Source organism: Leptonychotes weddellii, chromosome 8 (genome assembly GCF_054177405.1).
Source record: "Leptonychotes weddellii isolate Sample4059 chromosome 8, ASM5417740v2, whole genome shotgun sequence".
Classification (NCBI taxonomy): Eukaryota; Metazoa; Chordata; class Mammalia; order Carnivora; family Phocidae; genus Leptonychotes; species Leptonychotes weddellii.
The window spans coordinates 69153834-69170965 of record NC_138376.1 but is presented as its reverse complement, the minus strand read 5'-3'; the positions used below and the strand labels follow the sequence as shown (position 1 = coordinate 69170965).

The 17132-nt window shown below is 35.6% G+C and overlaps 1 pseudogene; it reads left to right on the top strand.

Annotated features, from left to right (window-relative positions):
• Positions 1 to 6910: 6910 nt before the first annotated feature.
• LOC145723194 (histone H3.3C-like) lies at positions 6911 to 7589 on the top strand (annotated as a pseudogene).
• Positions 7590 to 17132: the final 9543 nt, after the last annotated feature.

Genomic DNA, 17132 nt, shown 5'->3' with positions numbered 1-17132 from the left:
TACCTGCATATTCTTTTTATTTATTTCCTTTTCTACATAACTAAGCTTTAAATATTTTGGTTTTATTTAAACCATGAAATAGGAGAGGAAAGCCACAACTCTATGCTTGTGTTGGGAGGTACTGACATGCAGCCAACAATGGTGGGATGTAATTGGTCATCAAAAGGTGTCAAAAGAAGTCGAACCTCACGAGATGAGATTTGGCATTCTCAGGTCCTGTCACAACTCTTGTGCAGAGTGCGTCTTAATTGGGAAATATTTGAATTGTGTTTTATTATGAGAAACAGCTGTGGGCACTGATACTCAGACTTTTTGTACACCTAATGAAGCAATAGACTTTGAACCTGGAAATCTATGGTCCTCGTGATGCAAGAATTTCTTTATATGGAAATAAGGCCTACCCTGAATGCTGGCACTATCTACTCTAGCCTAGCGGCAATAAGTTAAATCATTCTCTGCTCCTCATAGCTGCAGATTGACAACTGGACTTAAAACATCCTTCAAAAGAAATAAAGGGACACCAGGCATGGGCCTATTTGTTATTCTTAATTTGGAATATAACACTTGAACAAGCAGATAGGAAATTTGAGTGACACCAACCAAAAAACGGATCTGAATCATCATTCTTGCTAATAGTGGAACCAGAGACCAGCCTTTGTGGTCTATCTTAGCCAATCAGCAGTTTCTTTTCAACTCCTATTTGAGCAGTCTGGATTGCATCCAAGTTCAGTATTTTATTATCTCACCACTATTTTGGCACTAATCTCTTGGCTTCTGATCTGGCTATAAATCAATTTAGTTCATACCTGAGTCTTAGTTAAAAGAAAATTTTTTTCACTTGGGAATTATGTAGAGACAAAACAAAACAAACCTTAGTCTGGAGGAAGAGAGGCAATATTTTCTTTATTCGTTAAAGCATTAATTTGTACTGTCTTTCTTATGAAGCTATCATTTATTACCAAAACTTGAAGTCTCTGTGACTCAATCCATGTACACACCATCAATAATCTCCTGAATCAGGAATGCCATGCTACTTCAGGCTTCTCTGCAACATTTTTCTATACTTTCAGACCACCTGGAATGCTACTGTTCTAATTACTTCAGAGGCAGCAGAGTTATACTTAAAAACTTGTGTCATTTGCCATTCCAACAGAACTGAATCCAAGTCATTAACTGAAGGAATGAATGTATTTTATCTGTTATCATAGCCAAATCTTGAAAATCCAAAGATTATTTTGATTTAGGATATAAAGGTAACTGTTGGAAAAAATTGGGCTTGATCTCAAGTGAGCCAAGTGTTACATTAAGGCAACATTTGAGAGCAATCAGGTAGTGTTTCATAAATTCCTGCCTAATTCCTGTGGAATTTTAATTTAATACTAAGGTGGATGTCCTCTCAAATTGAAGTTTTTTCAGCATTAGATTTAGACTGAAAAACAGAAATTTATTTTACTGCTGTAACTGAGTTTAGAATGCATAAAGAATCTGCTAATAACCCAGCCCAATAACACATTTGGTGAAGATGTTTTATTCATTCATTTCCACCTATATATTCAAAACTAAATATTAACATGTGTTCTTGATAAGCAAACTAAGAGCACGTAATTCTTAACTTTGATCCTCACTAGCAGGTAAACCATTTTGAGATATACTGAATGAACCACCTGACAGAAGCTTGTCTTTGCCGTAACTAACAATTAAATCTACTCTTCAACCATATTGGAAAAACTTTTTATTTTTCTATTGAAGTACAGAGAATATTAAAAAAATACTGTATCTTATTGAAAATGAACAAAAACTTTTTCAAACCAGTTTCTCCATGATAAATCTTCTGCCCAGTTAGTGAAAGCCTTGACATAGATCTTTTCCCCTCTACCTAACTGTCTAACAGGATCTTTATCTTTGGTCTGTTATACGATTATCATTGCTCTTTCTTCCCCATATTATAACCTAAACTTTGGCAAAGTAGTGGTGAGAAGATTAGTAGTAGTGGTGAGTGAGTAGTAGTAAGAATTCAGGACTCAGCTGTTTGACATGACACTTGCTTCCATGGCTTGAGAGTGAAGAGGAGAAAGCCACTTTGAAGTTTAGCATAGTAACTTTTTTCTTTTAAAAAATAAATACGAAGACAAAGAAGCACAGATTTTAATCTAAATATAACCTTCTGAGTTGGGAAAGCAGTATATATAATTCATAGAGACTTAAGAAATCAGCGACATCAAAATATGCACAAGACATGTAGAAACTCTACAAGAAACAAAGGAGGAAAGAGGGACATTCTTCTTCACCTAAAACCTTCCCAGCTCCTCAGGGGAAATGAGAAGAATGAAGGGAAGGGGAAAGTAGCACAGTCACTTGCCTTTTATACCAAAAGGAGTTGGTGGTGAATTAATTGATATCTTCTCTCTCTCTCTTTTTTTTTTTTTAATTTTTAACTTTATTTTTTCGCTGCCACAGACACAACAAAAAAATTGTAAGGCAACTTTCCCTCCAGCCCATAGGCAGGGCTGTTAGGGCTTTTTGTTTTGAGTTGTCCAATTCCTGACCTTCTGTAGAGTGGACTTCCGCCCAGATTTGCCGAGCATGGCAGGTGGTAGAGACCAGGATCCCACACTGACTGAGAGAAGGCAGGACGTCAGAGGAGATGGCTGTCCAGTGCGGTATGTGCAGCAGCCGTGGGGAAGGACCAGCAGGGACACTGCTCTGGTTAGGAGAAGGAGGAATGGGAGCCACGTGCGCCATTGCAGAGGGCCAACATGGGCCGAGGGCAGGATGGGCAAGATGAGTGGGAGAAGGGCAACAGTCAGAGCTGGTATCAGATTTCTCACTCATTCTCCCAAGTAGAAACTCAGAGCCAGATTTAATTTGATTTTGGCAAAACAAAACAAAATAAAATACGTTCTTATAAAGTGTCCTGGAGCAATTCATACAGTTACACTGTGAATACCTCATTAAACGGAATCAACTCTCATAACTAATTCAGAAAGCAGGCCTACTTTTCCCTGAGTTCTGTGTGCTCCCCCCAAAAGTTACTATGCTCTTTAGAACGTTTAGGAACTCCAAGTATCTTAAGGAATAGTTTCCAGACATCAGAGTTTCTTCTGACATATATGTCTCTAAGTTATGTTTGACAATTCAGAACAGAGGAGTCTCTGGCCATAAGAACTGAAACACTAGGAGCAACATTTATGTTCTGTAACCTCCCCTGTCTTTATGTTTACTCTGTACTTCATTAATTCACTGTTCTTGGAGACTTTTATGTTTGTAATAGTTTTATTTTAACTGTGAAAACTTTGTAAAATTATTTTCAAAGAATGTGTATATTTTCTAACAATGGGAATGATAGGTCCACTGTAACAGTGATAATAAGCCAAATAGCAGGCTTAAGATAGGGACTGTTATACTTGTTGTACTTGTTAAGATGGCGAATAAAGATCCAGGACAAAAGAAATGACACTATGAAAACAAAGTCCTGCTGGACACCAGTCACAAAAAACCTCCAATAATGGCATTCATTATATGAGATATATAACTATACAATGCTGTCAGTGTGAATTCTGAGCCATGCACACAACTCTTTTCTTACTCTACCAGTTTGGATGTAAATCTATTGAAATACGTGAATGGTCAACCAACTTTGTCTTGAAATACTTGTGTGCTATATACAAGGTGGCAAATGGCCAGGATAGAAAGAACGCTTTTCACTACGCCGATGGAAATCAGGCAATGATTGTTCCATGAAAGTATAAGAAAATGTATGTGATTTTTCATTTTATTGATTCCTTTCTCCCTTGAAAAATATACTCCCACTTTATTATCATAAAAAATTACAGATTACTCTACGTTATACATAGCATTATTAATTTCTGTTTATTTAAAGGTAACTATCCTCTTATTAGATATTAAAACAGAACTCAATATATTTAAGGCATGTGAATAACTTTTTACAAAAATCTTTCTGTAGATCTAAAATTTAATGAAATAAATAAACACTTTCTATAGGTATTCTTTTTTTTAAGATTTTATTTATTTATTTGACAGAGAGATAGACAGCACAAGTAGGCAGAGTGGCAGGCAGAGAGAGAAGGAGAAGCAGGCTCTCTGCTGAGCAGGGAGCCCGACGTGGGGCTTGATCCCAGGACCCTGGGATCATGACCTCAGCTGAAGGCAGCTGCTTAACCGACTGAGCCATGCAGGTGCCCCTCTATAGCTATTCTTAATTGAACAAATAACCAAGAGAATAGAAGGTATTTATAATTATGATCTAATAAAATGTGCTTTTTAAAATTTTTTTCTAAAACTGCAATAACAATTATTCATTATGTCTCATTCAGCGGAATGAAATAATTTATAAAAGGACGTTGCTTTTCCTTGTATATAGCATTCATCTACACAAAATCCTGACCTAATGTCGGACTTTTAGCAGTTATTTATAATTTAACTATATTCGCAGAGAAGTTGTGCACATCTGGTAAATTATGAAGTCAATTGTTCATTTTGCCCTCTTATTGAGTGTTGCACAATTGCTGAGCAAGCAATTCAGTTATGCTTCGGGGCTGCAGGTGAAAATAAAGGTCCACTTGAGGTGGTTTCCATGCTTTGGCCCAGTGACAAAAAATAATCAAGATCTGATATTCAACCTTTTCCCACTCAAACCATAGTTTTGAATTGAAATTGAATGTACAAAATATGAAATTATGTTGCCTTTTAAACTTCAGGAAAAATATCATATTGCTGCCTATACAAACATAACATTGCTTGCTGGGTGGTGTTATGTTGGGATTCTATATGTGAAGTGACAAGCAAAGAAACACGACTCCACCGCATGTGCCTATGTCCTATAAAATGTGCCGTGCTGATTGAAAAAAACAGTTATTTTCAATCTTCATTCCAGCACTCACTGAAAAAGAGTTAATACCCACCTTCTGTTTTTTTCTACATGAACTTGACAATATCGAGTAACATACACAATTAAAGCACATTTTAACTTTATATAAATCATACATCATATATATATATGATTATTGTCAGAAAAAAAGGAGACTAAGTTAAAACTTCCTGGGTAAACCACTTCAATTTTTAGGAACCACTAACTTTTATATTCTTGAGGAAAAAAAATATTTTTAATTCCCCTAAAGCTTTCCCACCTTCGGTGATATGTGTATTCATGAACAATAGAGAAACAAGGATCCGATGCTAACTTTGGTAGGTAGGTTTCAAAATGGAAAGCATGACTTAACTGAGAAGAAGAAGCATGTACCCTTCTTGCTAGAGACCCCTAGGAAAGGAAGCAAAATTAGTCATGGGTATGGCACTGACTTCCAGTGAGTGCTGTTAGACAAACCATGTAAAAACCCTGAGCTATTTGCTAGGAGCTCAGGTCTATGGATGTGAGTGTACACAAGTATAATGCAAATATTTTTAATTACTATTTTTTAATTTAAAACTCTTATGCTATAATCTGCTTTCTGACATAGTAGTATAAAATAAAGTGCATGTTTTTTATTATGATATCACATCCAATCTTGCAACTCAAAATTCACTCCTAGTAGTAAGGAACAGAATCTTTAAAACTAAAATATTTCTAAAAGCTCCTAAGCCTTAAATCTAATATTAATATGTAACTTCCCCCTGGAATTGTCACCTCAAAATGCCAAGTCTAATAGTGAATTTTTATTCTTGCATGTCTCTACCTTTTCTTGTAATTTATGTATTTATTATCAGAACTTCTTGTCTCCTATACATCATCCCTATACTTCCACCCAACCCTCTTCCCTACTCTACCCCCAAGTCTATCAGTCATTTCCTATCTATTTTTATCATGGAAGGCATTCAGTTGCACATATTTCTCTCTGTTTTCATTGTGCTGAGTACTGCCATACACACTTTTTGTGAAAAAAATTACACTTTTTAAAATTGTTACAAAATTAGTACATATTCATTATGAAAACTTGAGCCATGCAGAAATGTATAGGGATAAAAATAAAAATCTAGTGCAGTCTCATAACTGAGAGATAGACATTGCTTGTTATGCATACATTTTAGATTTTGGATATTTAGACCCTCTATAACACAGTTCTGAATCCTACATTTTTTGGTAAAATATTTTCCATGTCATTGAAATTAGTATTAAATATCATTCAGTAGCTGGCTAATACTCTATCTTGGGGATGCACCACAGTTTTTTAACCATTACCTTCTTCTAAACCAAACCTGTTTTAGTTTTTGGTTATGAATAACTTTATAAGGAACAATTTTAACACAAATTTGTTTGAATTCCTGATTATTTAGGTTTGCTTCCTAGAAATAAAATCACAGAGTTGAAAACTATGAATGGGACCAGGGTATATAATTAGTATAGTAACATGTTTCTTAAAGTTGTCAATGTTAAGTGGGGAGTTTGATTATAAGACCCCTTGCAGAGGAAAAATGACAACCACAAGAATACATATTCACCATTTGTATAAGATTAGAATGAAGAAAACAGTTGCTCAGCAAATCCATAGCTTTTTCAGAGAGTGGCTTCACAGTGGAATGGTCATTCTTCAAGTGCAGGGTACTGGGATCTAGTGCCTAGTGTTCCAGAAAAATATTTCTAAAGTAAAGGAAATAGGGGCGCCTGGGTGGCTCAGTCAATTAAGCGTCTGCCTTCAGCTCAGGTCATGATCCCGGGGTCCTAGGATCAAGCCCCGCTTCGGGCTCCCTGCTTAGCGGGGAGCCTGCTTCTCCCTCTCCCACTCCCCCTGCTTGTGTTCCCTCTCTCGCTGTCTCTCTCTCTATCAAATAAATACATAAAATCTTTAAAAATAAATAAAGGAAATACTGAATTGTAGGGTTTGTTTCTTAGAACTTCTATCAGTGCAGTAAAATTACCTCCATAGGGGCCATGAGCAAAGAGAAGCAAGTCTTTGGAGGTATACGGATTTGTAATAATCCAAAAAGCAGTACTAGACTAGAGCTTGAGGAAACGGTTCTCCATAAATTTCAGCTCATAACCAGGCTTCTGCAGGGATGGAACAGGCAAAGAATTCTAACAGTAGCACGGCGAATGCACACAGCCTGTACTATGACGAACTACATGGAGCTTCCGTGGCTCTCTAACCCTGGGCTGCCTCTAGCTCAGAAAATTCCACAGGAAGGAGAAGGGGGCAGTAGGGAGGCCTCTACGCCATGGCTCTGACACAATTTACTGCCCTTGAATCGCCTGGTGGCAAAGTACCCAGGAAGCAACAGACTACAAAAGTTGCTTGCAAGAGTGCGCCCTCTCCTGGAGGAGTGAAGAAACCTCACTGTTACGGGTCTGGTACTGAGGCACTCCCCTCGATGTTTTCAGAACTTCATTGAATTTCTGACTGGCAAACTTCCCTTCCAGGGTCTGCTGTGAGACATTGCTCAAGGACCTCAAAACAGATCTGCACTTCCAGAGCGCAGCTATTGGTGCTTTGTAGGAGACAAGTGAGGCCTATCTAGTTGGCCTTTTTGAAGAAAACAATTTGTGTGCTATCTGTACCAAATGTGTAACAATTATGCCCAAAGACATCCAGCTAGCAGCTGCATACATGGAAAATGTGCCTCAGAACTCACTATGAGGGGAAACATTTCATTATTAAAAAAATTCTTTTCTTCCCGGTATGGGATTTTTCCCCCCATGAGGTCAAATGGTACCTAAGTATATAATTGCAAGTGGAAAAATAAGGGATAGAAATTAGGTATTGGCAGTTTTTCCATTTTTCTTTCTGTGTGGATTTTTAATATAAATGTGGGGATGTAGAGCATTAATACAAGTCAAAAAGTTTCAGGAAACGAATTCTAGCAGTTCAACTCTACAATAATTTTAAATCAACCTGTTACATTTTTCTGGACAATTCTAGCATTTAGATTTTTTCAAAACAGGTATATTTCTAATTGACAGAAACTGTCAATTACATGTTTATTGATTTTTATCATACAGATTCTATCCATTTATTATACTTTTCTAAATGAGTTTTCCTACATGCAAGTACGTTTCTATGTTTGTCTTCTGTACTGTTCCTGTAAATGGGCTATTAAAATACATTAAACTCTTGGGACACCTGGGTGGCATCTTCCTTTGGCTCAGGTCATGATCCCAGGGTCCTGGGATCGAGCCCCATGTTGGGCTCCCTGCTCCGTGAGGAGCCTGCTTCTCCCTCTGCTTACAGCTCCCCCGGCTTGTGCTCTGTCAAATGAATAAATACAATCTTAAAAAAATACATTAAACTATTTTTAAAAACACCCAAATGGAGAGCAAGCTTAAATCTCTCTATAGTACTTAACCATACAGTGCATTTGATAGGGTGACCACCTGTACAAAGAGACAAAACAAGTTACTACACATACGTAAGGATAAAACTTGTAGAAAACCCACTCTGGATCCACACTAACATGCCAGAATAGGGAAGAAAAAGCTCTGAATTTGTATGTCACTAGAAAATCCATAATAATTATAGTCTGAAAAATTATGAAATTATGTTAACTGTAGCCATAGAAAAATTTCAATTTAGTACCCATAATATATTTCATTTAATCATATGCCTTTTGTCAAATGCTATTAAGATTTGTTCTCCTAGGAAACAAAATCATTGGATTGGTTCAACAGCATACACTAAACATACTTTTGGATTAAGAGTAGTTGTTCCAAATCCAGTATGGTAGAGTTCAATTCAGTAAAAGCAATTTGCTAATGGACTTTAGTAGAAGAACCTGTGGCTCTTTGATGGTTTAGGTTTGACTCTAGTTGGAATGGATTTGAGGAGTCTCCTTGTGCCCAATAAGAAAGCCATATCCGGGGCGGCGCCTGGGTGGCTCAGTCATTAAGCGCCTGCCTTCGACTCAGGTCATGATCCCAGGGTCCTGGGATTGAGTCCCACATCGGGTTCCCTCCTTGGTGGGAAGCCTGCTCTCCCTCTCCCACTCCCGCTGCTTGTGTTCCTGCTCTCGCTGTCTCTGTCTCTGTCAAATAAATAAATAAAATCTTAAAAAAAAAAAAAAAAGAAAGCCATATCCCTGGCACAAACGGGACTTTTGTCTTTTGTTTTTAAAGTCAGGAAAGAAAGCATCAAGGGCAATATGAAACCAGGCCTTGGGTCCCTAGGAGTCTTGTTTCTGATGTTCTCCACTGTGTCCCCATGTTCTGATTAGCCCCAGAAACATGGAAGTTTTTGTTTTTCTATTTGTCTTTTTAGGTAATATTTTAAAATAAAAGTTAGGTTAAAAAAAAAGGAGACTGCAAAAGTATTCCTGTGACAGTGTTATGTGACCATTCTTACTAGTCTTGACTCTTCTGCTGTATTTACACCCAGTTCTTTTATAACCATCAGGGGACGTGTGTTAGAACTGAGCTAATGTACATCACCAATTCATAGCCACAGTGTTGAGTTCCTCAGGAAGATCACCAATCCTCCAAATATTTTGTGATGATTTTAAGGCTATTTACACAAGGTTTTGGAAAACATGGGAATTGTCAGATGAGAGATACTGTGGCTTTATTTTGCCTGCTCCTCAAGTGAAATATGGACCCAGAAATGTAAGAATTTGTCAAGAAGCAAACAGGCTCAAGACTTAGAAGTAAATTAAAATAAATTAATATGATTTTTTTATCTAGAAATAAAATTTACTCCATTAAATAACTCATCCAGGCAGAATTATATATTTCCTAAAAGTGGGGGTCATAAGGACCCTGTTTACTTATATCCTCAATGCATAGTGTCACCCTAAAACATAATAGACATTCAATAAGTATTGACAAAATAAATGTACATTCCTTAAAGTCTATGTAGATTAATAAGTTGATGAGACTGAGAAGACCTCACAATTTACAACTGTCTTAAACTTGTAACAGAACATTTTACTCTGAGTTTTAGAAGCAATGTATTATTTTCTAATTTAATTTGCATATCTGATCTGTAGTGTGGATAAGCTTTATGGGTATTATCAGTTTGTGTTCTTTTATTTTTTTCTTAAAGATTTTATTTATTTATTTGAGAGATAAATCACAAGCGGGGGGGAGGGGCAGAGGGAGAGGGAGAAGCGGAGCAGAAGCCCCCTGAGCTGGGCTAGATCCCAGGATCCCTGAGATCATGACCTGAGCCGAAGGTAGACGCTTAATGACTGAGCCTCCCGCACCCCTGGTTTGTGTTCTTTTTGGGGGAATTGTGATTTTTTGCTAGTTTTTCTTAAGAAGTTCTTGGTAATATTTCTTATCAATTTTTATTTTGTTTTTACATAATTAAAAAAATTATTTTTCTTTTATATCAGACCCTTCCTCAGTTTTGAGAAACTGTTATTAATTTTGATATTAGCTTGGTTAAAAATAAATTCAAGGGGCAACTAGGTGGCTTAGTTGGTTAAGCGTCTGCCTTCAGCTCAGGTCATGATCTCAGGGTCTTGGGATTGGGCCCTGCACTGGGCTCCCTGCTCAGCGGGGAGCCTGCTTCTCCCTCTGACTCTGCTCCTCCCCCTGCTTGTGCGTGCTCTCTTTCTCTCTCAAATAAATAAATAAAATCTTTAAAAAAATAAATAAAATAAATAAAAATAAATTCAAAAGTGTATAAGTAGCATGCAGATAAATTTCCCACATTTTTTCATAACTTTATTGATATAGATAAACTGTAGTCTTAGTTGAAATGCATTATATTTCTATGTATAAATGTATAAAATATATAACCTGTATCATTGTATAAAAATTGCCATCTATTTGTATTAAATTTGAGTACAGAAGATTTAATATTTACATTACCTCATGGCAAAATCCTTTGCTAAGAGAAGTCCTTTAACTTATTTGTTTATGGATGAATTTTTAAATCTTTCTTTTTTGGACAACCTACTGAATGGGAGAAGATATTTGCAAGTGACATACCTGATAAAGGGTTAGTATCCAAAATATATAAAGAACTTACACGACTCAAAATAAAAAAAAAATCCAATTCAAAAATGAGAAGACATGAACAGACATTTCTTTAAAGAAGACATACAGATGGCCAACAGGTACATAAAAAGATGCTCAATATCACTCCTCATCAAAGAAATGCAAATCCACAAAACCACAATGAGATACCACCTCACACCTGTCAGAAATGGCCCAAATCAAAAACATAATAAACAGTGTTGGTGAGGATGTGGAGAGAAGGGAGCTCTTGTGCTCTGTTGGTAGGAATACAAACTCGTATAGCTACTGTGGAAAACAGTATGGTGGTTCCTCAAAAAATTAAAAATAGAACTATCATGATTCAGTAATTAAACTACTATTTACCTAAAGATTATGAAAACACTAATTTGAAAAGATATATGCACCCCTATGTTTATAGTAGCATTATTTACAATCTTCAAATGATGGAAGCAGCCCAAGTGTCCATCCATAGATGGACAAGAAGATGTGGGGGGTGTGTGTGTGTGTGTGTGTGTGTGTGTAGGAATATTACTCAGCCATCAGAAAGGATGGATACCCAACTTTTGCATCAACATGGATGGAACTGATGGAGATTATGCTAAGTGAAATAAGTCAAGCAGAGAAAGTCAATTATCATATGGTTTCACTTATTTGTGGAACATAAGGAATAGTATGGAGGACATTGGGAGAAGGGAGGGAAAAATAAAAGGGAGGAAATCAGAGGGGGAAATGAACCGCGAGAGACTATGGACTCCACGAAACAAACTGAGGGTTTTAGAAGGGAGGGGGGTGCAGGTGTGTCAGCCCGGTGATGGGTATTAAGAAGGGCACAGTATTGCTTGGAGCACTGGGTGTTATGCGCAAACAATGAATCATGGAACACTACATCAAAAACTAAGGATGTACTGTATGGTGACTAACATAACATAATTAAAAAAAAAGAAAAAAAGAAAAAGAATGAAATCTTGCCATTTTCTATAATATGGATGTATCTAGAGAGTATAATGCTAAGCAAAATAAGTCAGAGAAAGACAAATACCATATGATTTCACTCATATTTGGAATTTAAGAAAGAAAACAAACAAACAACAACAACAACAAAAAATACAAAGAAAAAAGAGACAAACCAAAAACCAGACTTAACTATGGAGAACAAACTGGTGGTTACAAGAGGGGAGGTGGGAGGTGGTAAGTGAAATAAGTGAAGGGGATTAAGAGTACACTTATCATAATGATCACTGAGTAATGTATAGAATTGTTGAATCACTATATGGTACAGCTGAAACCAATATAATACTGTATGTTAACTATACTGGGATTAAAAAAAATTCTTTTTTGTAGACTGCATGTGTATTGAGTAAAACAGAATAAAAGAACTGATATAAACCAGACAAATTCTTTTTGATCTTGCCTAGAGTTTACCTTACAAAGCAAAGAATCGTTACTTTTGAGTTGACAAGATTCTAAAACTAAATTCCACAAGTTTTGCAACTAAGAAAAAGACTAAAAATAAAGTTCAAAAGGGAACACTAAAAGTTAATTAGCTCTTTTGTAGTCTTCTTGTTTTAGCCATAATAGATTTCAACTATTATGTTTTAAATTAATTGAAATTAACGGTCAAATTTGTGTAATGTATAATATTAATTTTGTTAGTATAATATTAATTTTGTTTATTCTAAAAAGAGGCAAATTTAGTAATTCTGTCTTTTTTTAATCTGGAGAGTTTTCTCAGTATAAACCTCTCAAATTTCAACCTTTCATTTCTTTTCCATGTATACACAGTCAGTTGAACCTAACTTGATATTTGCATTTTTAGTACCTATGGAGAAAAAAAATAACATTCTCATTCAAGTTTTGTTTTTTGTTTTTTGTTTTTTTTACTCACTAATGCACAGATCACTAGATGTGCTTCATTTTCACTATCAAATTCTAGGAAATACATGGAGAGGCACAAAGAGAGGGTGTTTTCAAATTACAGAATAATAACCATATTGATAGTAATAACGGCAAGAATTTGTTTAGATTTCCTGTATCATAGATCCACTTCTATTTGCTATGTACATATATTACAGCATTTTACACTCCAGCAAACCTCATAGGGTATTGTCATTTTCTGCATCCTGTTCATGGTCACACAACTACTAAATAGTACATCCTATATTTGCATGCATGTCTACCTGATTTCAAAGTGTATGCCATTTCTCATCCATGTCATTCCTTGATTCTAAATTGTCCATTCACATTAGCATTTGCTAGAAAACTAGAGGTGATTATCTCAGGCATATAAGAAGAGAAAATCACTCGGGCGCCTGGGTGGCTCAGTTGGTTAAGCGACTGCCTTCGGCTCAGGTCATGATCCTGGAGTCCCGGGATCGAGTCCCACGTCAGGCTCCCTGCTCAGCAGGGAGTCTGCCTCTCTCTCTGACCCTCCCCCCTCTCATGCTCTCTATCTCATTCTCTCTCTCAAATAAATAAATAAAATCTTAAAAAAAAAAGAAAAAGAAAATCACATATTCCATCAGAGATTTTGGTTCAGAGAGGAATTGGTGAACAGTGCTGATTATGGCAACACATTTTATAATTCTTAGTCCTACTGCAGGTAACAATAAATCTAGATTTCAGATTGCTATCTCTCCAAATGGGTGAATCAAATTTCCAAGTAGAGGAAACACTACCCTCATTATTCTCCAAAAAGGTAATCTTTCAGATTAGCTCAACAGAACCACAGAGAATCAGAATACAACTCTAAAGCTGCAACCTAATATGACTTGCTAGGGACTGTGGGCAGGCAACCTGCATCCACTTTGCAGGCAATACAACTGACTAATGCCATGTTCCTTTACACGCTCAAACAGTGACAACATTTCAAAATGTTTTTCTTTATCATCTTCTTGCTACGAAAGTGAGAGATTATCACTATGATGTTATTCATTGATATAATCAGTATCTACATTGATTTTATACTCATAAGGTTCAAAGAAAAAGGCTCCTTAAATATAAACAATGATATTTCTCAAACTGATACTCTATTTATTAATCAAAATAATGGGTCGTTGGACCTGAAATTAGAAATGAAACATGGGTTGTATATATCTGCACATCGAGACTTAGACAAACCAATAAAAAATCCAGAACAGTAAAAGATATTTCATGGAAAATCAGGACAGTCGAAGGCTAGCAGTCAAGCATCTAAAGAAATGCCTAATTTAATAGCCAATAGTGAATAAAGAATGGCATATCTAGTTTTGCAATACTATTTACAGATAGACTCCTAAACACAAGTTTTACAATTTATATAAATTGATTCTAATAATGCATTTTAAGTGAGTAACTAGAGATGAAAACATTAATTCCATTTTAGACTTACATTGCCATTTGTTTTAAAGTATAGATATTTAAGACAATACCACATACCCTTTAGTGAAAAACAGTAAAAGTAAGACAAATCAAAACCTCAAATGTTGATTATGATGTAACATACTTATGTACCCAGAAAAGACAAGAGATTTGATCTAAGCATATTTGCAAAGCTAAGTGAAAATTTAGTCACACGTTGTACTAACAGCAGTGGTGCTGAATATAAATACCCAAACTATCATTTAGTTTGGGTAACTGTTAGGATCCCAATACTGTTTTACAAAATCAAATCATTTAAAGAAAAATTACCACTAGCTGAGTACCCTTAAATGCTATCAGTTTATGAAATAGTCTCTGAAAAACCACTTAGTCACTGACAGTGACAAATCTTATTTATGTACTTTCACAATATAGCTCAGTTCATTTCTGAATATAGGCTCTTCATAATGGAATTCAATATTGATTAAGCACACAATTAATAAATCAATTTAATTCTAAAGCATTGATATTTTTCTTTTTTTTTTCCAGTGAGCTATCTTTTTTCAATTGAGAAATGTGAATTTAAGATTGCCTGTCACTTGTTCTCAGAAAAATTGATAAATGATTTACAGCTTGTTGTTAAAATTTGAGTTTTCTTTCTAACAGAGAGATCCCTTTCCCTTCATGGAAAATATATTTATTTTAAAATTATATGTACATTATATACATTATATATAATATATAAAATATATGTATTATATATATAGGAGTATAGGTACATACATACACAAATACTTTTTTAAAAGATTTTATTTTTTTAGAGCAGTTTTAGATTTACACCAAAATGGAGAGGGAAATACAGAGACTCCCCCTTTACCTTCTGCCCCCACACATGCATAGCCTTCCTCACTATAAACATCCCTCACCAAAGTGGTCCATTTGTGCAATTGATGAAACTACACTGACACATCACAATCACTCAAAGTCCGGAGTTTACTTTAGCCATTTTTGGTGTTGGACATTCTATGAATTTGGACAAATATATAATGACATCCATCCGTCATTATACTATCCTACGGAGTATTTTCACAGCTCTAACAATCCTACCTATTCATCTCCCCACTCCCACCCTTATTCCTGGCAACCACTTCTCTTTTTTACTATCTCTATAGTGTTGCCTTTACTGGAATGTTATACAGTTGGATTCATACAGAATGTAGCCTTTTCACATTGACTTCTTTCATTTAGTAATACACATTTAAGGTTCCACCTTGTCTTTTCACACCTTGATAGCTCTTTTCTGTTTTTCTTTTTCCCTTCTCCTTCTTCCCCTTTCCTCCTCCTCCTCCTCCATCTTCCTCTTCCTCCTCCTCTTCCCCCTCCTCCTCCTCCACTACTACTACTACTACTACTACTACTACTTCTTCTTCTTCTTCTTCTTCTTCTTCTTCTTCTTCTTCTTCTTCTTCTTCTTCTTCTTCTTCTTCTTCTTTTCTCTCTCTCTGTACTGAAAAATAATCCATTGTCTGGATGTACTACAATTTATTTATCCATTCACCTACTGAAGGACATCTTCGTTGCTTCCATGTTTTGGAAAATATGAATAAAGTTGCTATAAGCATCTGTGTGCAGGTTTTTATGTGGACATAAGTTTTTAACTCCTCTGGGTAAATACCAAAGGGTATGATTGCTGGATCATATGATAATAGTATGTTTAGTTTGGCAGGAAACTACCAATCTCTCTTCCAAAGTGGCTGTAACATTTTGCATTCCCACTAGCAATGAATGACAATTCCTGTTGCTCCACAGCTTCACCAGCATTTGGTGTTGTCAGTGTTTCAATTTTGGTCATTTGAACAGATGCATAATGGTATCTTGTTTTAATTTGTATTTCCCTGATGATATATGATATGGATTATCTTTTCATATGTTTATTTGCCATCTGTATATGTTCTTTGATGAAGTGAGATCTTTGGACCTTTTTTTTTTTATGTTGGGTTCTTTTGTTTTTTTATTGCTGAGTTTTAAAAGTTCTTTGTATATTTTAGATTACAGTCCTTTATTGGGTGTGTCTTTTGCAAATATTTTCTCCCAATTTGGGGCTTGTCTTCTAATTCTCTTGGCATTATATTTTAATTTTACTAAAGTCTAGCTTATCAATTCTTTCTTTCATGTGTCTTTCATGGGTCATGTCTTTGGTGGTGTATTTAAAAGGAATCACCACACCTATGACTTTCTCCTATGTTATCTCCTAGGAGTTTCCGTTTTGCATTGTACATTTAGAACTATGGTCCATTTTGAGTTATTTTTGTGGAAAGTGTAAGGTCTGTGTCGAGTCTTTTTTTTTTTTTTTTTTTTTTTTTGTGCATGGATGTCCAGGCTTTCTAGAACCATTTTCTGAAGAGACTATCTTTGCTCTATCACACATACCTTTTTTGTGATAAAGTGATTTATTTCAGCCTTACCAAAATCAGAGTGTTCATAAACACATACAAAAATACCTTTATCTATTATAACAATAGTGTTCAGGAAGAGTAGTTGATTTTAGTGTTCAGCTTTTTTATTTTTCTTTATCAATAGTAGATAATCAATTCTAACCAATTTTCTTCTTTTCTAATGCATTTATTTTCCAGTGATTTATGTGCTCATTCCAAACAATTGGACCAAAGAAACCCCCACCCCTGAGCACCCCTGAGCATTAAACATTTGATCAATATAAGAATTTCAATGTAGAAAGTAGTGTTAAAAGTTTACTCATTCAGTGCACTCTTTAGAGATGATTAACTGTCTTTATTATATTAAAGCAAACCCAAAGCCATCTGCCAAAGGCGATTGTGTCCAAGCACTGAAACCATTTCATGTGAAAACTCATTTTCAGGCTCCTAATTAT